The sequence below is a fragment of the Plectropomus leopardus genome, chromosome 5 (genome assembly GCF_026936395.1).
Source record: "Plectropomus leopardus strain MGB_pleo_1.0 chromosome 5, ASM2693639v1, whole genome shotgun sequence".
In the NCBI taxonomy this organism is placed as follows: Eukaryota; Metazoa; Chordata; class Actinopteri; order Perciformes; family Serranidae; genus Plectropomus; species Plectropomus leopardus.
Genome location: NC_142180.1, coordinates 6970382 through 6991940, shown reverse-complemented (window position 1 = coordinate 6991940; position 21559 = coordinate 6970382). Strand labels below are relative to the sequence as shown.

At 38.8% G+C, this 21559-nt stretch overlaps 1 long non-coding RNA gene across 1 annotated transcript in view; it reads left to right on the top strand.

The window, feature by feature from the left end:
* Positions 1-2413, top strand: part of LOC148189515 (uncharacterized) — a 50196-nt gene extending 47783 nt beyond the window's left edge. The window contains exon 5 of the long non-coding RNA XR_015776577.1: positions 150-2413. This is a non-coding gene — a long non-coding RNA (uncharacterized LOC148189515). The remainder of the gene's footprint in view (positions 1-149) is intronic.
* Positions 2414-21559: the final 19146 nt, after the last annotated feature.

The following is a 21559-nucleotide window of genomic DNA, read 5'->3' as shown; positions in this document are numbered from 1 at the left end:
ACTCAAAGGCAGGTACATAACGGTGAGAGCATAGGGAGATGACGCTAATTAGATAATAATTCTGATTAAATATTTAGGAAAACTGACTATCCACTGTCTCTGGCATAGTCTCGCCGACCTTGCAAACGGTCCTCTTTTTTTCCCCACAGATGTACTGTCCATTCTGTGGATGTACTTTGACAGCTTCCCCGGGCTTTTGTTCTGCATGCGGGAAAAATATAAAATTTCTAAAAGATGTGGGAAACCCACCAGAGGAGATGCCCACCACCAGTGCACAGTGCAATGCACAGCCAATCGCTTCTGCAGGTACATAGATTTGTAGTTGTAGCACAGAAAAATTAGCAGTTAGAAGACTTGGTTTAAGAGTTCAAAGTGTGTTCTTGTACTCAAATGGATCTCAGTACCATCTTGCCTGCCTAATTCAGTTACTAGCATATTAAATATGTTTCAAAATGACCTGCAAAGATCAATGATGAGACCTTTAGTAAGGTTAAAGGGGATCTATTATGCTATTTTTTCAGTTTTATCCTCAAACTCCATGAGAGCTTTGCATGAATTTTAGTTAAAAAAAACCAACATTTTTTGTCTTGTACTGGATCTTTATGCAGCCCCTCAGTTCAACCTCTGTCTGAAACTGTTTTAGCCACTATAGCTATTTAGATTCATAGCTATTTAGATGCATGATAAGTCCCCTTTAAATAGAGTAAATAAAAGAGTAATGAATAAATAAAAGAGTAATTAATGTCTCGTTCCTGTATTTTTTATTTTCTTTGTAGCAGCAAGCTCAGGGGTAGAGTCATTTTTCAAGTTTAGGGAAATGAAAGAGAAGGAATGAAAGACATTCTTTTCAAAGACACGGTTGAAGTCTAAGAAGGAAGCTGTAGCCATCATGGAAATACTTCCGAATCAAATCCTCCTCTGTGGGGCTGTCCGATGCTGACCCTGACAAACACAGGGAGAAAAAAATAAATAAACATTTTCCAGCAAAGACAAGCTGCAGCACATCATCCAGTCAGCAGAGAAGACCTTCAGCTGCAATCTGCCATCTCTTAAGGACCTGTACACATTGGGCCTCATTCACAAACAGTGCGTACACACAGATTTATGCTTAAATCGTGCGTACACACAAATCTGGGATTCATCAATATTTTCTTACCTGAATTTGTTCATATTCTGCAAACAAATTCAATACTTCCTCAGACCATGCGTACGCACAAATTGACAGCCTAGCTGTCTTAGAAAATATTGACACTCACCTTTTGACTAAATGAAAGCATATGAAAACCACATTCATTCAAAAAAACTTAAATATAGTGTTTTTATGGTTGATTTATTTGATTTACCTTATTTTTAGGATTTTAACATAAATGTCATGTCATGTCTGTTCCCTATGTTCGGCACTTTTGTTGCATTTTTATGAATGTATTATGTTAGATTATTAATTATTATCATTGTTGTTATTTATTATTAGCATATAATTGTCATCATTGGGTGAAAGTCCTTGCTTTCATCATCATCAGCTGTTCATCATTTCACCTTCATTTTTTATCATTGAGGACCAAAAGAGTGCAGGAAGACAGACCCCTCCCATCTTGGCCACCACCTGTCAGAACCCCTTCCCTCTGTTAAAAGGTTTTGGACTATCAAGACCAAAACCTCACACCATAAAAACAGTGGGGACTCACAAACACTCTCCCTGCACCCAGCTCTCTCAATATCTGTTTCTGATTTATTGTTTAATTCTATGAACCAAGAACTAATATCAAATGATTTATAATACCAGCTGTTAAAAGTCTGTAATGAGTAAGTCTACAATATAATAATGATCTCTGTATTATACATTAAAAAATGTTCGGAAAAGTAGATCTCCGTACTGAAAACTATTGTATCTTGCCAGTAATAAGTATTCCAAACTGGGTATGTTGAACCCTTTATTGTACAATCTACAAACACATACAACTTTTAGTCTACTTACTGTTGTCTCCCACTTCTGCCAGAAACTGTACATTTTTGCCACATGAGCCACAGAACACTCGAACGGTGTGTAGATGTTGGCCACAGAAAGGGCAAAACATGGCAGCCTGGAAATACAGACATTGATATGGTAAATCCCTTTAGTAAACTCAATCAAAAAATCACATAAATAGCAATTATCACTAAATAAAGAGAAATGTTACATTAGAGGAATACAACATGTGTATGTGTGTGTGTGTGTGTGTGTTTAATTTACGCTACTCTTGTTTTACTCTGTTCTCTCCCTCTTCATCACCTCCCCACCTTCCTCTTATTCAAAATCCCGTCACTGATCAATAAAGTATCCAATCATATGTGGAGACGAGGTCGAAAATAATCTAACCTTAAATGCAATCAAATCCCTGGGGTCTCCCGGAAAGTAACGTTAGTTACAGTAACGTTAGCTAACATTACCACTACAGATACACTACTCTTGTAGAACTCAAAGTCTCTAGCATGCTAACATCATGTAAATCAGCTGCACTTTCATAATACAGTAAAAGATGAGGGCCACATATGGAAAAAAGAAAGAAAGAAAGAAAGAAAAAGAAAAAGAATACATACTTTTTCATTTGCCTCTCCCGACTCCAGTTTTCCTTTCACCAATATCTCTGCCGCTCATGTACCTATCTGCTCCACAGGTTGATGCGTCTGTCTGTCTGTCTCTCGGGTGGAAGCTCAGCACTGCCCCTAGAGGCCTGGAGCACTTCCATTGTATGACTGAATATGCGGCGTTTTCTTTTTGCATTTGTTTTCTTATTTGCAGCACGTTTCTGTATTTGCAGCGTTTTCCTTTTGCATCTGTTTTCTTATATGCAGCGCGTTTCTGTATTTGCAACGCCTGTCTGTATATGCAGCGCGTTTGCACTTGTCGGCCACCGTAAATAGCATGTTTAAAAACAACCAGGTTGACCAAAGTGCTTTACAGGGTAAAAAACATGTTGATTTATTGACTTTTTTGGAGGGTTAGGGTTACCTACCCAGTCATATGCTTTGTACTTCCGAAACACATTTTCGCAAAAAACCCTTCGTATTAAAGTCCGGCTCTAAAGAGATATTTTTCACTTTCAGTTGGTTTAAGAATTAATGCAAGTGTATGTTAACATTAACATGTTAACATGGTCCCCAATCAATCAATAAATCAATGTGTTTGTTTACAAATTCAGGTTATAATTTAGAAATGGTTGTTTTTTGGGTGAAGTATTCCTTTAAGCAGGTTTAAACTCTTCAGTTGTGTGTTTTTTTAATTTAGGTGTACTCTATTTAATGACAGCCACAAAAGAGTGTTTTTTAAAAAAAGTGTTTTCCAACCTTCACACAAAGCTGAAACAAACGCACACTTTTTGGTTTTCTCTTTCCCTTTCTGCTCATATTAACCAGTTGAGCAAACAATCACATCAGTCAGGGGTCATCACAGGTCATCTTCAGGTCAGAGGTCAGCAGCCAGTCTGAGAGAAGTTAGAAGAGCAGTGTTACTGTCATGGTAATTATGACAGAAGATTAGTGTCACTGGGACCTTTAAACCTGACTATGAGTGCTTGTAAAGTTTGGACAACGGCTGCTGTCAACACTCAGCTGTAAAGTAAGTCTGTAACCCAAAAATGTTTGAGAAATAACATCATCTGTCCAATGACAAGCTCTTTAAGTTATATTTACTGATATAGCTGAGATGTTTTAGTTATAGTTTTGCATTTTTCTCATTTGATCATAATTCAGTATGCTGGTCTTTTTTACAGCTCTGTATACAAGCCAGAAAGTTCTGACTTTGTATACCAAGTATGACAAAATATGATTTTGCCTAGCAAAGTTCAATGAAACATTTGCATAAAAACCTTTATAAGTATGGCAGTATGTCTTGAGATAGTTGATTACTACAATTGTTTTTTGCTATGACTACTAGGAACTCATCTTCCCCATAAGGACTTGTCAGTTTGTCAACTGCTAAAAGAAATACTTCACCAGTCAAATTACCATTTCTATATCAGTTACTCATACCATGATAAGTTGAATTTGTGAAGGAAACTTTTTCTTGCATGCCTCCACATTGAATTAAAATAAAATAAAGAAAACACAGGTGCTATGTGTTCTCACACACCCTTTGCAATATAATCCAGCCCTCATTTATCCAGTCTCATGCTCAGTACTTCCCAAACAGACAGCTTTTTCTGATGATGAGGAACTGAACTGAGAGTGAAACTTAGATACTAAATACAAAGCCACCACTGAAAAAAAAACCCAGTAGTTTTACTTCACTGAAGATGGAAGCTGCTGGTCTACAGCCGCTTCATTTGGTAGTGTGTGTTATTGTGTGGCTTTGGTGTCTGGATAAAAAAAAAAGATGTGGATTATACTGAACGAGCTGTGTGAGAGCTTGCAAACGGATCTTTTGATTATTTTGCTGTTGTTTAACACAGACCCCATCACTTAAATTAATTAAGAATTTACTGCATTTGGGAATTTTTTGTTCACCATGCAGTTAAAAAAGATTTTCTTCACAAATTCAATTTTTTTTCTGATTACCGGCGCTTTTTTAAATAGTTTCCTATGAGAGGAGAGTTCATGCAGCAACATGCGGCTGCCAAGAGAAAAGTTACCCTGCTCGGTGTCTGTTTTTGAGGGTGACGGCTTTTTTGTGCTGCTGCTCAGAGCGCTTCCAGTTGAGAATATCTGAAGTTTTCTGAAAGCAGCTGCTGTGGTCAGTACAGCTCCTTTAGCTACTGTATATACTGAGCGCTAGGCCTATGTTGGTCAGAAAACTGGAAAGCCCACTTGAGGGAGCAGATCGGCCAGAGACTATATTATGCTTTGCTTTTATCACCATATGTCTTTTAAGTTTGTTGTTAACTGCATTGTTAACCCTGGTAGTGTGATGTTTGCTACCTAGCTAACATTAATGTCACATTAATGTAACATTAAAGATATTATTGGGCATATGGCCCCACACTTCACCCTCCCTCTCTGACTCAACAAGAATCAGGACACCCTACCCTATAGGTGTAATAGTACATGATGGATCCCTCCTTGCCCTCTTTCAATGGTGATGTGTAGTGATCTACAGCAGCAGCCTTTTATTCAGGGGAAACCCTCCAATCTGCCTGTTGTATTTACACAGTCTGTCAGGTCCTGAGAGACAGAAACCTTCTGTCACTCATTGCCTCACATTCCTTTCAAAAAGCCTCTGACGGGAGGTTGGGGGTTAATGGTGCAGGTGAGTATGTCTGTGGTATGTGTGTATGTGTCTGTCTATATGCAAACCATCAAACACAAACATTCAGTCCACTTTTGTTGCTCAATCAGCTGCTCAAATGCACAAAGACACATTAGTTTGGAATGAGCCATTAACACATAGTTCACCGCACAACACACTCCCAGCACCTGTCTTTGTTTTCATAATGATTTTCATACTATACAGATGCCTCATGCCTTGTCTAATTTAAGAATTTGTTTGTGTATGTGTGGGTGTTTCACAACTAATATTAAAACATATTGTTGACATTGGATGATCCAGTAAAGTCCTTAAGAAATGAGCCAAGAACAAGAATGAGAACCTAGCAGCTTGAATCCATACATTATTGGTGTGACATGTGTGAAATGATGTTGGAATTATTACAAAAGTGGCAGATCATCTGAAATAGCACCTGTGATATTGTCTTACCACAATCATAGTGTGTGTATACAGTGTTTAGCATTTTCATTGTTTCTGTAACTGCTGAAGTGATGAAATTAGATTTTTTAGCAATAAGTCACAAGAATCCATAGTTTAGAGGGATTTAAGTGCTACATAGTGTTGTCAAGCATAAAGTGGAGTGCGAAAGCTAGCTGAAGTTCATTGTTAATTTGCCAAAGATTGTTGGTGCAGCTGGTTTGCTTTGCATGGAGATAAAAGGCCAGTGGATTGGGTAGCAGTAGTGACAGATATTTCTCTGACGAAGCAGGCCAATAAGTTCCCCTGCTGCCCAGCCATAAGTCTCCATTGGCTCTCTTTATTTCTTTCACTCTATCTTTGTGTTTTTTTATGCATTTATTGAAATTACGTTGTTGTGTACTTTAGACTGTTCTTGTCCTGGCTGATAATAAATGATCAGACGTCAGTTGGCAATTGCCTTCTTAAACTCTGCGTCCCTTATGACAATTGCTGACTGATGGGCACAGTAATACGATAGTTATGTTGTCATAGTTTGTGTTTGTGAAGTATTTTTAAACTATTTTAAATGCAGTTCAGCCAATTATAATCTATGACTGGAACTACTGATTTTTATAGTTTACCATATATAGCTAACCCTCACACAAACTTACAATTTTCATCACTTTACCCACAAGATCTCTGTTTTGAACTGATTTTTTTGTCAGCCAGAAAAGTTGTGAACTGCTTCCCAAAGGAATAAGCCTGGATATCACCACAAACAGCATATTTTAATAAATGTATCAGTCTTAATTTCTAACAACACTGAACCATGTACATGATGAAAAATGGCAACATTTTAACAAATATAACAAATTTCAACTTTAAAGCTGAGATAACTTATTCATTTTTTGCCATTAGGGGAAATAACTCCAAATGAAACACCCAGCCCTGATAAACGTTGTCTCGTTATTGACATTTTAGCAAGTAGGTGCCTATTTACACATTCAGCAGGCACAGATTTCCATCTGCCTGATGAATGTAGGCCAAAATTATTTTTCCTTCTAGCTCTGGTTTGATCTCCACCAACTCCTGGGAATTTTATCAGCTGCATGTTCCACTTTCTTTACCAATTAGCCACTAACTTTGTTTTTCAGCCATTGGTGTAGCAACATACAGCGGGTTTATCAAAGCATCTTTGCTGAAAACAGCTGTGAATTTGATGGTGGTAATTGGGGTTGCTAACAGCATTAAAGGGGAACACCAACTAAATGACAATGAGATCAATAAATATTTGTGAATATGAGCTATTCTTTCTCAAAGCCAGAAACCAGAAAAGAAAGTCTCAAACTTGTGATGTTGTGAAGTATAAAGTCGGGAGCTAGTCCAATGAATCGGAGCTTGATTTTGTGGACCCATGCAATGTTTTTTTCTCTTTTTTTTTAGTTTGAGTTTTATTCTTTTGTGTTCTCACTTCTGACACAGAAATTTTTCCCATATACTCAGAGCATTCTCATGGGTGTTCTCAGTGTCATCTAGAACATCTTTTCCCATTCATTATCTATGAAGCAGCTCATAGATAGCTCATAGCTCATAGAAGCAGCTTTTATACCCTATGACATCACTTTAGACCACTGGAAATCATATGTTAATTGTGAAAATGAGTCTAGTTCCCCTTTAAGATCAAATCATATGATAAAGGTACCATAATAGCACAAAGAGGGGTTAAAAGAAGCTAAAATGTTAAGTTGGCACTGCAGAGTTTCTGACAGTATGATTCTCTACGAATTACACTTTTTACATTTAACATAGTCATTTGATTTATTGTGATAACTAGTGAAGCTATAAGGTCAAGCAACTGAAATGACTGGCTGAGGTTAGAGAAAGATCCTGGTTTAAGAAATGAAAACATTGATCATTGGTCCGAGAAGAGACTCAACCCAAGTACTACAGAACAACACAGCCTTGACCATGGACATAAGTCATCAAGCAGAATTGTCCAGCATGAACGCAGCTCCTGATGCATCACCATCCTTCAAGTTCGGTGTCAACATTGATATTTTCTAGGTCATCTGTTGACATTGTTAATGGGTGCCTCAGATACCTCCCAGGCTGTAGTCAATCATCTGGCAGGGCCAGTCATGTGACAAGGGTAAAGGTCAGAGGTCATTGATGTTGGCTGGCCTGACTGGCCGCCAGCACAGTCAGTTTCCTCGGGGAACCAGTGACCCAAATGAACCTTGACTGCTTACTGGATGAACAGACACATTCAAACACAAATCACCCAAACAAGCCCACAGATACATGCCCTTAAACACACACACACACACACACACACACACACACACACACACACACACACACACACACACACACACACACACAAAAGCATGACAGGTCTGCATCAGCTCCTGAGAGGTTGTTTGGCTTTAACCTCCATGTGTCTCAGTAAACAGTGTTTTGAACTCAGAGTATGAAAGAAGTTTATGCTCCTGCCGCTTGTTCTTTTAAGCTCAACACTTTCAATACATATTTATCTAACAGCAAAAGAAACACGCAAAAACAGCCATACACACAATCTGCATACACACACCATAGGAGAGCCTTGAAATGTGCCCAGATTACCTCTCATCTCTGTCAATGGAAGGTTTTCCCCTCTGATTTTGGGACCTTTTTTTAGGTCTTTTAAGTAAACTAATCTTTGAGCAAATACCACAGGCTGTTTCTGAAGTCTGCACATAATAGCAAGTCTTAATATATCTGAATAAGAGCAAACAGACTCAACAAGAGGCTCGCTGGAAGTTTGGGATCAAAGCTCCGGGGCACAAAGGCAGAGATTTAGCATGTTAGAGCGATCGTCACTCTTTCACAGCCAAGTATTGTCTCTGTGTTTCTCTCCTCAAGTTCTTTGAATTCCTGCTCAGTGTAAAACGCTTATTGTTATCCGTGGGTTTTACCGCCGCAAACCGTGTTCTTAAACATCTCTACTCTGCCTTTCAGGCTCCCCGCTATTGAAAAAAAGATTTAAAAAAAGAAGAAGAAGGGGGGAAAGAGCAGGGGAACATCAAACAGACTAACATTGCGGGTTCATGTTTTGCTGTTCAGTTATTGTCGGCAGACTTGACCGGGGTGTAGTGAATCCCAGCGGTTTGCAAACACCTCTTTTCTGTGGTTGTGTGGTTGTTGGTCCCAGTTGCCATGTATACTGGGCGTGTTCCAGGTGTATTTGTACAAGACGCTGAGTTTCTGTGTGCATAAGCAGGTTCTCTCCCCATCCCAGCTCCATTTTTGGTCGTAAAAACTGTTTGATGATTTTGGCTTAGGTGATCCCTGAGATTGTCATCATCGATGCAGAGTCAAGGCATTGCACAACACAAAGTTTAAATTATTTTGTTTCCAAGGCAGCAGCCCTGGAGTCATCACCTCCCACATTACACTTAAACAAACAGGTTTCATTGTTGCAAGGGCTGACCTGCGAGCCCTGCGGTTAGTTTGATTTCATTCGTTTCATTAGAGGCTATTACACACCGCCTCCATCTGATTGTATCTGATAAACGCCTGCGCTGGAGATTGTCCGTTCATTTATCTTCAGAAATCTCTCCCTCTATCTTCCTGTCACAGCGTGTGGGAGGATTAAACCACTGTGATGTTTACACACCTGTGAAAAGCAGGTTACACATTACCAGTGTGAGTTTGTGTTGACCTTATTTGAGTCATGGGCTTCTCAGTTTTCATATTTATACATAATCAACATGAGAGTTGGTCCAGCACAAAAAAACAAAACATGATTTCTTTAATTTTACAACAAAAAAATTGTATTCTATAAAGATCAAATGGCTTTACCTAAAAGACCAAGAATACAAAAAAAGCAAAGTTACGTGCAAGGATTGTTTTGTTGTTGGCTGTAATCTTTTTTACACAGAGTCGAAGATTACTAAGTCCCTTCTTTACACTGCCTTTGCATTTTTACAAAGAATCAAACAATGGCGGCATCATGCCACCCCTTCCATTATTTTTAAAAAATATGCCTTGCGGAAGCAAAATAGACCTTGACATGTAACAAAACAATGCCAGCCTCCAGTGTGACATATAACATATGCTTCTGCATCACTTTCTAAACAATAACAGTGAAATAATATGGCCATAACAATCATTTGCCATCCCAGTTATGTGGCCGCTAATCTCGTCCTTTGCTCGAAGGGTAAGGAGCTGCTGGAATGTCTTTGTCTCTCTATTTGCAGACATTTTGGACTGCTGTTCTTCCTCTTTGAGTTAGCTGCAAACTCTTTCTAGCTGCTTTTAAAATCTTCTGGTATTGGGTTACACACAAAACATGTTGTAAAAATCATTACATCCATCCCGTCCATGATTCCACCCTGCCAGCTGGCTCTTTTACACAGACGAGTTGGTGTTGTTTCTACCGCCGCAGCTGGCTTAAAATCAAAGTATCTCTGTCCCACTATTATGCAATTGTACTTTTTATATAGATTGCAAGATGGAATAACAGTGTGACAATGCTGCCTTGAACAGGTTGTGTAAAGGCTATTGTTAGTTTCTTTATTTGCACAAGCACCTGATCATGCCAAAAAGTAGCAAAATGACAGGTATTGACCGTGACTGCTTGTAGGTCGTACAACACAACTTACTGACATAAATGCGTCTTGCATTTTGTATTCTCTGGTTAACCAGAGTCGGCAAAAGGACGCTATCCCCGGTGATTCGATAACCTGTCAGACTGGACATGGACGTGTCAAGTCAGGAGACAGTACCATTATATGCTGATATAACATTTAAAAGACTGTACAGTATTTCAAAAGAACATTCTATATTTTTCATATTGTCAACAAATGCAACAGAAGGACCAAAACCAACAATGAATGGAATCTAGTAAATATTGTCTGTTTTGTGTAAAAAAAACTATTACAAACACTTCAATGAGCCACACTGTTGCTTTGGCTGACATGTTCCATTATTACCATGAACACACACACTAGTTTATTTTGACTCAATCAATCACATACACCTTCCTCCTGCCCCAAATAGGGATTTACATACTGGAACGAAAGAAAGATGACCTGTGCCCGTGCCAGCCCCACATTTTCAAATGTGGGGCCCTGTCCCCTCACCTCAACTGACCAGAGCAGGAGATGTGAATTGTTCCGCTGCTGAAAATAGTCCCCATCATATGCAATACTTCTTCATGTTAGAGTAACTACAGTGTACAGCTGGTTAGAGAAATTACTAAGCCTTTTTAAAAAAAAATTAGATTTGTGATTTTAAAGATGTTTGTGTCTTTTAGGAACCAGTGGGCTTGGGGCTGAGAACCACATGCAGGATAGGGAAGTTGACTATTAAAAGACTATTAAATAAGGACTTCTTTATTCTGTAACATGTAGTTAGCACCTGACACTGTACATACATACATACTGTACATACTCTACGTGGATTTTAAACTTTGTTGGAATGAAATTCATTAGTCTAAGGAACTTCTCATGTCTCTCTCAACCAAACTGAAAAACAAAATTGTTTCCTGGAAATTGTTCCTCCCTTTCTCTTTAGAAGTTGTCTCTGTATTTGTTAATCTTCTTTTTCCTTTTTTATTTGCAGTACTTCATACACTAATCAACGCTGTGGTAAACAAGGCCTGATCACTAATCAACAGATTACACCAGAGCCTTTTCTTCTTCCTCTGATGGGATTAGTGGAAGATTTTTTACAAATAAGAGTGGCAAACTTTCCACTCCTCCACATCTCCACACTCTGCTTTTCAGGTCCTTTGTGCCACCACCTGCATCTCTTTAAATTCACAACTTTCACCAGGGCTTGGCAGAGCTGACGGTGCTTCCTGGCACATGATGACTTGTTATTTTTCAGAAGGTCAGGGTAAAGGATGCAGGGTAGAGGATGATGAGGCTGTGATTGTTGCAGCATGCCAGTGGAGGTCATGAACCGCATTTGGAATATTTCAGTCAGATAAACCTGTCTGTTGTTTTGTCAGTGTTGCTCTGTATTATTCCTGCTTGTCAAATGACAGACTGATAGCGCAACAGGAACCAAAAGACCTTTTGAACTTTCCCAAGAAGTGTTTGAAATATTCAGGTACTTTATCTGCATTTTGACCTGATGAACCTGGGTTCAAATTTCATTTTCTTTGTCATAGTTTCTGGTTCTTCCCCTTCCTTTCTTGTTTATATAGCACTCACAATAACATAATTTTAAAAAGTAAGTTTGAGAAAAAGGAATTAAAAAAAGAAAAGAAAAATGCATACAAACATGTATGCCCATTTAATATCAGCAAACATATTCTGAATGTACTTGCATACACAGTTTAAGTTATGATATAAAAACCAAAGAAAGAACAGTGAGGGGAAAGTTAGTTGGAATTTAAACATTTCTAACCATTATTCATATCATGTGACATAAGATACAATATGGTATAATATGCACTGTACATATGGAGGTGTGGGCATTTTGTACATGATACACTAGATGCAGTCACAGTAGTATAATTATATGTAACTAGAATAACTGAATATAACCTGTGTGATGGCTTTAAGCTGGCATTGTGTGTACATGTCTATGGGTCTATGTATATGTGTATAAACTTCTGTGTATATACATATGTGCATATATTCATCCTTTATCCTTAATATATGTATCCTCAACCCCAAAATTTTAACCTTTAGTTTCCACTTCAGAGACATGCACAACTACGTGGCTATGTCAGCTTTGTAACCAAGAACAATGTATGCGATAGTATGCATGCTACAGTCTCCGATAGAGAATCAATCTCATGCTTTCAGTCATTTAATATATATTGCATTACTAACTAAAATTTTAGATTTTATTACAACTTGTTTCCATGTTAACTGTAAAGATATGGGAACATAACAAGTTTGTACTTGTGGTCAGACAGGTTCCAAACAACTTCCCAGTTTAGCTGTATTATCGTCAAACTAGTTATTTGGAATTGAAATCAAAACTGCATGCACATAAACAACTGTCCTTTGTAAACTAGTGACTTTTTGCTATTTGCACATATTTAAATGAGTTAATATGCGTACATTTGGCACAAAAAGGCCCCACAAATGAGCTTAATGGCAAAAATAGTCCAATTCACAAAGATTAGTAACCACATGTAGGTTAAGTGAAATTATTAGCTTCAGAGAGTTGGTGGTTACTGAAGTGCATTTATACAGGATGTAAAGCACTGACCCATTTTTTTCCCTAGCCCTCATTCCTGTCACAATTAGATTCCTTGCATGAAGTTTCGAGGAATTCCTCTGCACCTTGTCGGTCAGGATCTGTACACTGAAAATGTCAGAGTTTTTTTCTCTCTGCCATTGTTCTGCCTAATGCGTTCTTGGCACAAAGATACATTTCTACTTGCTACATAGATGTTAGATGTTAGATGCAGATTAAATGAAAAAGTTCCATACATGAAAATGAAAATGGATTTCCTGTTTTGTGTAACCATGGTAATTGTTTGTGTCTGGTTACATGTCTTATTTTACTTAAATAGCTGCTGCTTAATTTGCCTGAACGTTAATTTTCTTGCTTGCCTGTGGCTGCAGGTTGCCACCACTAAACTGCATGTTGCCCTCTGTTTGCACCTGAGCTGCCAGGTTACATCAGACAGACAGACAAACACACACACTCACGTTGGCAAGAATGCACCTCGGCTGGCATTCACTGATGGGTTAAGGCATGCCTGTGTTTTATAGTTGCGTTTATTTGACACGGAAGAGTTTCACTCTGATGCAGAGTGAAACTCTCCCAGGGGTTCACAAAGGGTTCGCCAGCCTACGACTGGTAGTGTGTGTGTGTGTAAGCATGCGTGTAAGCATGCGTGTGTGCATGCGTGAGTGTGTGTTTGCGCGTATAAACAGGTGAGCCACAGGGTGATTATGCTGTCAACTGCTGCTGAGTCATACGCATCTCCACCAAGTTAATTAGAGGTGGCAGAGCATACTTGCTTTTCACACACACATAAATACACACATACGCAACTACGTACAACACAAAAAATTACAGAGAGCTAGACAAATGATATATATAAATAAACTTGCGTGCCATCCTTCAGTGAACACTCAACAACTTGATAGAGTTTGACACCGTCATCAGAAGTGCAAGTACACACACCTGCAGCGCTGCATGCTTGGGTGTCACTGTTTCCAAGGAAAGCCCCATGACTTCTCAAACTGATTCCTGGTTAAAGCAGCTTCATTAAGGGAAATAAAACAGCTGTAGAACCACAAGTCAAATAATTACTGCTTAATTTATTAATTGAATTTGCTTTGTTAACACTGTTCTTAAAGTGCTTTGTATTAATTTTATTTTCATCTCATTTATTTATAGTTTATTTGATATAGACAATGCGAATACACATAGTACAACTTCCACCTGTTAGAAACAAGCTGTAGTAACTGATGTTTCACATATAGAGATTATAGCTATTGCTAGTTTCCAACTCCAGTAGAGAAAGAGAAGTAGAGAAAGTAGTAGAGAAAAAGAAGAGAAACAAGGATAAGATAGGTTACATACATTCAATAACAGTTATGGTAAAAATAAGACAAAAAGTGATTATGAGTTTTCCTAGCATAACAAATATTTACAAATGTAAGCAGTGAGGTGCTACTTAATATTATTAGCTCTACTTTAGGTGAGAGTTAAGATGGCTCACAGGCATATATTTTTTGATTGTTTTTGAATACTTATTGATAACAGCTGACCACTTTTGAGACGTGGCGTGATGTGGCGTGGCATGCGACGTGATGTGCGAAACTTAAAAGCAGCATTAATTTTGTCACACGGGACACAAACCCCGGTCTTCTGGGTCAACGTCCTGTGTTTATTTGAACCATGCACCACTCCGACCACTTCCCTAAACTGACTTCATCCATCGTTATACTAAATTGACTTACTGCCTCCTTTCCTGCCATAATATAATGGATGAAAGCCTGCAGCTCATAGATCACATGATCACAGCTTCCTAGCACATTATTATGCAGGTTATATACAAATTAGAGTGCATTACTTTTCTTTTAGGTATAAATAAAAACAGTGAATGAGAACAGCCTTTTCAAACAGCAGTAAATAGTTTATTTGTTAGGGGACTACTTTTAGCAGTGGCTTGATTTACATTTTTTCTGCTACTGAGTGTTCATGGCAGCAGCAACCTGTATGTGAGCTGTGTCATGGTAATGCAGGACCCAACAGTGTGGCTCCCTGATGCGCTTTATTTTTGACAAGATGAGCTTTATTGTGTGGAAGAATAACATATATCAGGTTATAGATACATACATAGTTTTGTTTGTCAGACCTTTTGAATTTTTTATATGTTGTTATCGAGATATTATGTATAAATGACACACACTTTGTCGCCATAGCGTCATAATGCTGTGCATACATTTTTTTAATACTTCAAACTGACTCATGCATTCTGCCCAATTTTTAATACACATTTTTAATACTTGGAAGATCAAGCAACATCATCAGTACACAGTGTGCTTAATTTTGTATTTAAATATGGATTTTGTCATGATTAAGGTCTGTTTATGATTTTAATCAGTGCTTTTGCATGTTAAGTCCTGTTAACTGCAAATCGTGCATGTTCTACTTTACCACTGACAATAAACATGTTGCAGTGACTACCTTGTTTTCCCCCCGAAATTCAAGGCAGCTGTTATTTCCTATTTCACACATCAAATACTTGTATTTGCAGAGACTTGAGTAAAGTAATTTACCATCCATCTTGATTAATGGTTGAAGCACCACTATTAAGTTCAAAGAGCAAATTTATCTTAAAAATCTGCCCTGCAGGCCTGCACCACTGAATATATAAATATCTTTTATTATATGTAACAAAAATAAAAGTAGTTATGATGCTGATTATTTTTCTTCTGTATCATTGATCAAACTTCAAGTCTGTTAAGCGTTTAGAAATGAATGAAAACCAAACGCTGCCTGTATGTTACTGTGGGAGGTGCTATATGGCCATTTAAGATAAATTCTTTAACAACTTTTGTTACTCAGGTAGTTTGGTCTCTTGTCAGCCACCTTTGATTCAATGGTGAAAAACAATGGTGTGCCCCTTCACATTTCTCCTGACATGCTTTTCCCACTGTAGCTGAGCACATGACTGACAGTTTGACCACCACACTGACACGCACTGAAAACATGTACAGCAGCAGATAACATGAGTCCAGTCACTTCTCTTTGTCCTCATTCTGTTGTTGGTGATTAGATGACAGGGTTTACAGTTTCTAGAAGGTAAGACCTCTCATTGCATAATAATCCCTCTTGAGAGCACACAACGCCCTGTGGCCATTCTGTCACGGACACCGAGTCACACCTATGACAAATACGCCGGGACAATGGACATAAATGTCTTTGTTTCATGTGGTCTGTGTGAATACATGGTGTCATATGGTGACTCTTTACTTAAAACACGCTCAAGGTAATCATTATATATGAGCTGGTTGCCAAAAATAAACAGTGGCTCAGGCAAACTCTCATGTCGCTTCCCAGTAAACACTAATGTGTTAATTTGCAAAAACAAGTAAATGTTGTAGAAATCAGACAAACCTTAGTTGAAAATGGTGCTGAATGTGATTGTGAATGGTTGTTTGTCTTGATTAAGCCCTGATCGACTGGTGCTGGTCAGGGGTGTATCCAACCCCTTGCGGCCCTCTGGGAATAAGCAGGTGTAGCTAATAGATGGATGTATGGTTACATATGGCATTACCATTGTTTTAAATTGAAGCATGTGCCTTTTTTTTCCTAGTTCCCACTCTTATGAAGCGAGTGCTTTTTGTTATAGTTGTATGTATTCTAAATATAGGGAACAAAATTTAAGACTTTTACTTTTTATTAAAACAACCTCAAGGATAAGCAAACTGACTGCAAAGTAACATAAAAAGAGCAAAAAAGATAGAAAAGTAGAGACCAAATAAATACAAAAAGTCACAAAATACCTAAAAACACAAAACCACAAAAAGATACAAAACAACTACAAGGAGAGGCAAAACCTCCACAAAGTCGGTGTATCTTGCTTTTATGTCGAAGAGTTAGTACGTCCCTTTGTGTCATAACACACCCATGCCTCCATATATATCAATATTTCCTGCATGTTCATGTTGTTTAATCTATCTTTCATTTTTTGTTGAGGGCACATTATCATGTCTAAGTCATACTGAGTATGAGATGCACTTTTTCTAAACTATTTGCATTTGCAGTTTAATTTTAATGCAAAATCACAATAACTTTGACAGAAAACAATACAGACTTGATCTTCACTGCTGTAAAAAAAAAAATCAGAATCTGTATGCATATGAAATGATCAGCAGTAATATGAGCATGTAGACAGTAAATGTGAAAAAACAGTGTAATCATTTTAAGTAATACAATCTTTGCATGGCCATTAAACTGATACATTCCTTTTTCACAATGTAAACAGATATTTTCAAACCAAGTCCCCCTGTACCCATGGTCCTTCAGTAAGTTTCAATGCTTTATTTATGCTTATTTACGGTATATAGCCTATACGTTACATTGCAGAAAACCTCTTAGTGTCCACATCCGCCGGTGACTGGATGCCATAATAACCCTGAGCAGATCTATAATGCCTGCATTTTGAATTGTAAACCAAAGCGAGTTGAAGCTCTGTTTCACATTTCGCATGTTCAATTACAAGATGCATTTTTCATAACTCCTTGACTTAGGTTTTCCCTGGGTGTGGATGGAAATACAGAGAACAGTCCACCTAAAATGTAAACAGCAGTTTCTCATTTCTCTGCCTTAATTTCAATGTAAACCAAACCAATGGCTCCCCCTGCTCGCTCTCAAACCACCAAACTTGATGGTTTCTTGGTGTTCCTTGCCCCAGGCCACCCATTTGGCACGTCGTCCCACACTGTGTGGCTCATTACTGTAGGTCCCAGAGGAAAAGAAGAGACACACAAAAACACTGAAATGTTCTCATTTTTTGTCATGTCAGGTTTGCTTCTGGAAAGCAGGAAGCTGTTTAATGAGAAGGGTATTTCTTTCGCATCTGTGAGGGGCAAAACAAGAGGTGTAGGGTGATGTTCTCACTAGGACTAGGAATAGGCAGAGGAGAAGAGATGGGTCTTGAGGTGGAACTGAAAGACTCGGAGTCACAGATCTCTTGGGGGAGGGAGTTTTCAGAGCCTGGGAGCTGCCCTGGAGAAGGCTCTGTCTCCAAAAGTGCGGAGGTTGGATTTATGGGTGGAGAGGAGACCAGCAGATACAGATCTGAGAGACTGTGAGAGTTGAGAGTTGGTAAAGGGAGAGGAGGTCAGTGAGGTGGGTGGGGGGGGTGAAGGACCCTGAAGGTGAGGACCAGAATCTTGTAGATAGGAAGATGGTAAGCCAGTGAAGGTTTTTTAGGACTGGTGTGATGTGCCAGGATTTGGTGCAAGTAATGAGTCAGGTAGCTGCGTTCTGGACCAGTTGGAGTCTGTTGATGGAGGTGGAGCTGATACCATAAAGGAGTGAGTTGCAGTTGTCAAGACGGAAGGAAATGAGGGTGTGGATTAGCCTTTCGGCAGCAGGCGGTGTGAGAGAAGGTCTGATCTTGGCGATATTATGGAGGTGATGAACTTAGAGGAGATGAGGCTCAAAGGAGAGGGTGGAATCAAAGATCACGTCAAGGTTACGGGCCTGGGGAGAGGAGGAGACAGTGGTGCCAGCTCTTTGAAAGTTCAGTCTTAACTTAGTTTAAACTAACTTGTTAACAAAGGAAAGATTTCACTAAATCCAAACTAACATTAACTTGCTATAGGCATACAGTGTGACCAGTTACGAAGCACTGGACGCGGAGGCGCCCGTTCTGCTCCTCTATTGTTTTCTAATCACAGGAAGAGCTTTGTCTTTGTCTGCTTGTGTGTCTCTGAGTGTGTGTGTGTGTGCATCCATGTGCGCATTTCTGTCTTTGTGTTTCCACCTAACTCTCATGCTCTCTTTTTAGACACAAATAGCCTTAATATCCTTTATAACAGGCTAGATTATTAATGTGCTTTCCTGCCAGATTAACTCACAGTTTGCGGAAAAAACACACCAGACACTGAAACTATCGCTGCACATTGTGAGTTTGCCGCTGAGCTTGAGGCTGCAGTGCATCCAGTGTGAACAGCCTTATTTCTGAAGATTGGTGCAGAAAGGAAGTAGGCAGCACTCCACAGAAAATCGGTGTACTTTGTGGTGCTGCCGCACCCAATGTCAACCTGGCATAAGGTGGAACATGGGCAACATATCTAACTTGACACCTAATCAAAAATGCTGGTTGATAACATTGTAGAAAATATTAATTTACATTTTTAAAAAAACACAGTGTCCCTCTACAAAAAAAGCTAAATGACCAAATAATGTTGGTTGAATTATAGCTTAACCAACATTAAACTGCATGAATATTATTGATGCTGAACAACATAGTCTATTTCAGAATGTATGCAGTAACAAATAAAACAAAGCAATACCTACATTTAAAACAAAGTGAAATCACTTCACATCCCCTAAAACGGGTTACAGTTACAGTATGTTACACCTCATAACACTACTTAGATTTTCTGTTTCCATATCTCATGTCTTCTGATTGGACAGCACCACAAATGTTTCCTAGCAACTCATTTATACATTACTTAAGTTTTTGCTATCCAAGACATTTCTTTAAGTGATAGTTTGGATATTTTTGAAGTGGGATTGTATGAGGTACTTATCCATACTCAGTGTATTACCTACAGTAGATGTCAGTTGGCACACCCCCGGTTTGGAGAAGCAGATGTGAGTTATGTCACAGAAGCTAAGCATTGCATGGCTTTTGACAGATACTGCAGCAAAACCAATTTAAGCCACAAAAAAAAAATCAATATCGGTTTAAGTGTACACTATATTTAGAATATTTTCATCACTTTACCTTGCCATCAGACAGTCCTTTCCTTTGGCACTACATTGTCCCAACTGTAGAACTTTTGTATTTCCATGCATAGGCCCAACTGTGCCACACATGGTATTGCACAAAGATCAGCTATTTGGATCAGACTTAATGGACTCCAGGTTTATGGAAGAGACAACAGATACAAAAACATATAAATCAGTGACTATGACACTGATAACAAAATTACGATCACTGATTTACACTGAGGAATATGGAAGTTCTACGGTTGAGAAAAGTAGTGCTAAAGGAAAGGCTGTCTGATGTAAGGTAAAGCAGTGAAAATATTGTCAGTACACTAAAACTGATAATGATTTGTGTTAGGTGGCAAAAATATGTTCTGCTCTTGACCTCTCCACATCAGTACATCACTTTACTTCTGACTGCTTCTCCAAACGAAGCGTGTACCAACCGCCGTATGTACAACACTGACTAGGATTAGGTACCTCATAGAACCCCACTTCAAAAAAACAGAACTGTCCGTTTGAGTTTCAGGGGCTGTATACACAGCATCGGTTCTTGCATGAAACATTCAACTTTTGGTGTGGTTTGGCCTTTCGTTCACGCAACAGTGTTGTTGAAACTGGGTTCCAGAGTGTAATCTTTTTAAATGCACCCCTTCTGTACCCATGTAAACTGGCAATGTAAATGGTAAATGGACTGCATGTGTATAGCGCTTTTCTAGTCTTTTGGCCACTCAAAGCACTTTTCACATTACATGTCACATTCACCCATTCACACACACAGTCTCACATTGGTGGCCAAGGCTACCATACAAGGTGCCACCTGCTACTTAGTAGCCATTAATACGCACTCACAATCTTGCCCAAGGATACTTCGACATGTTGACTTGAGGATCAAACTGCTGATCTTCCGATTAGGGGACAACCCACTCTACCTCTGAGCCACAGCCACCATTGTGAGGATACTGTGAGAAGAGTGACATCACAGCTGCACTGTGGTGCTCTATGGTGTGTCATTACAAAGTTACACCGCCAACTACTGGCTTGGCATGCATACTACAGCATTTTTAGTTGTTTTTACAAATCTGTGTACACGGGGATCACTCGGACAATGATATCATATAAACACAGATGTTTTTTAAACGCAAAGGAAAGACTTTTCTGTTTTTAGATGGGCAATTCTCGTCTAAACTTGGCCTTAGCTGCGCAATCAGATTGAGTGAATCACTACTTTTAAAGTAGCTACAAAGAGCTTGGATTCATGAATACCTGGTGCAACCTAATCTTACAGAGCAAGGGGGAATTACTGTTGTATTCTCACTTCCCACTTCTGACCTCTGCTTTGATATCTGTACTCAGCTCCAGATAATAGGCATTAAAGCTCTCTGGGGACTTTGCTTAGTGGGTATGGGAGACACTGGCAGACATGACCCACTTCACACGGCAACACAATCAAGACCAGGATGTGGCTGATTACATAAACTGCCATATCATAGTTTGTAATGAAACATCCTCTCAAAAAAAGAGAAACCAGGGTGCTATTTTTTTTTTAAATGTGAAGCAATACTACAGTATGATCTACTCATTTCTGTATTGAAAGCTACAGAGTATTATATCATTTTAGAAGCAGATATGTCAGACAATCTTTAATCTTTACCATTCATTAACCTCAAGAATTGAGGTTAATGAATTCTGATAACCAGAATTGAGAATTCATGCTCTTGTAAAACATGATAAAATAAACACAGATCGCTGCAGTGACATTCGGCCATATTTGATCAGCTAAGCTCTAAAACAAACTGTCCCTGGATTACACAGCTATAAAGCAATCAGCAAGAGATAGCATGAGCTGTATTATCAGCGTATTGAGCAATTCTTCCCCTCAGCAGGTGTGTTGCCACTGTGTTGGCCCAAGCCTGCAGGTCATCTGTTTCTTTGTCAACTCTGATAGGGCTTTCACAAGGCCGAACACTGGCCAGTACTTGTTAACTAAATCTATAATGGGAGCCA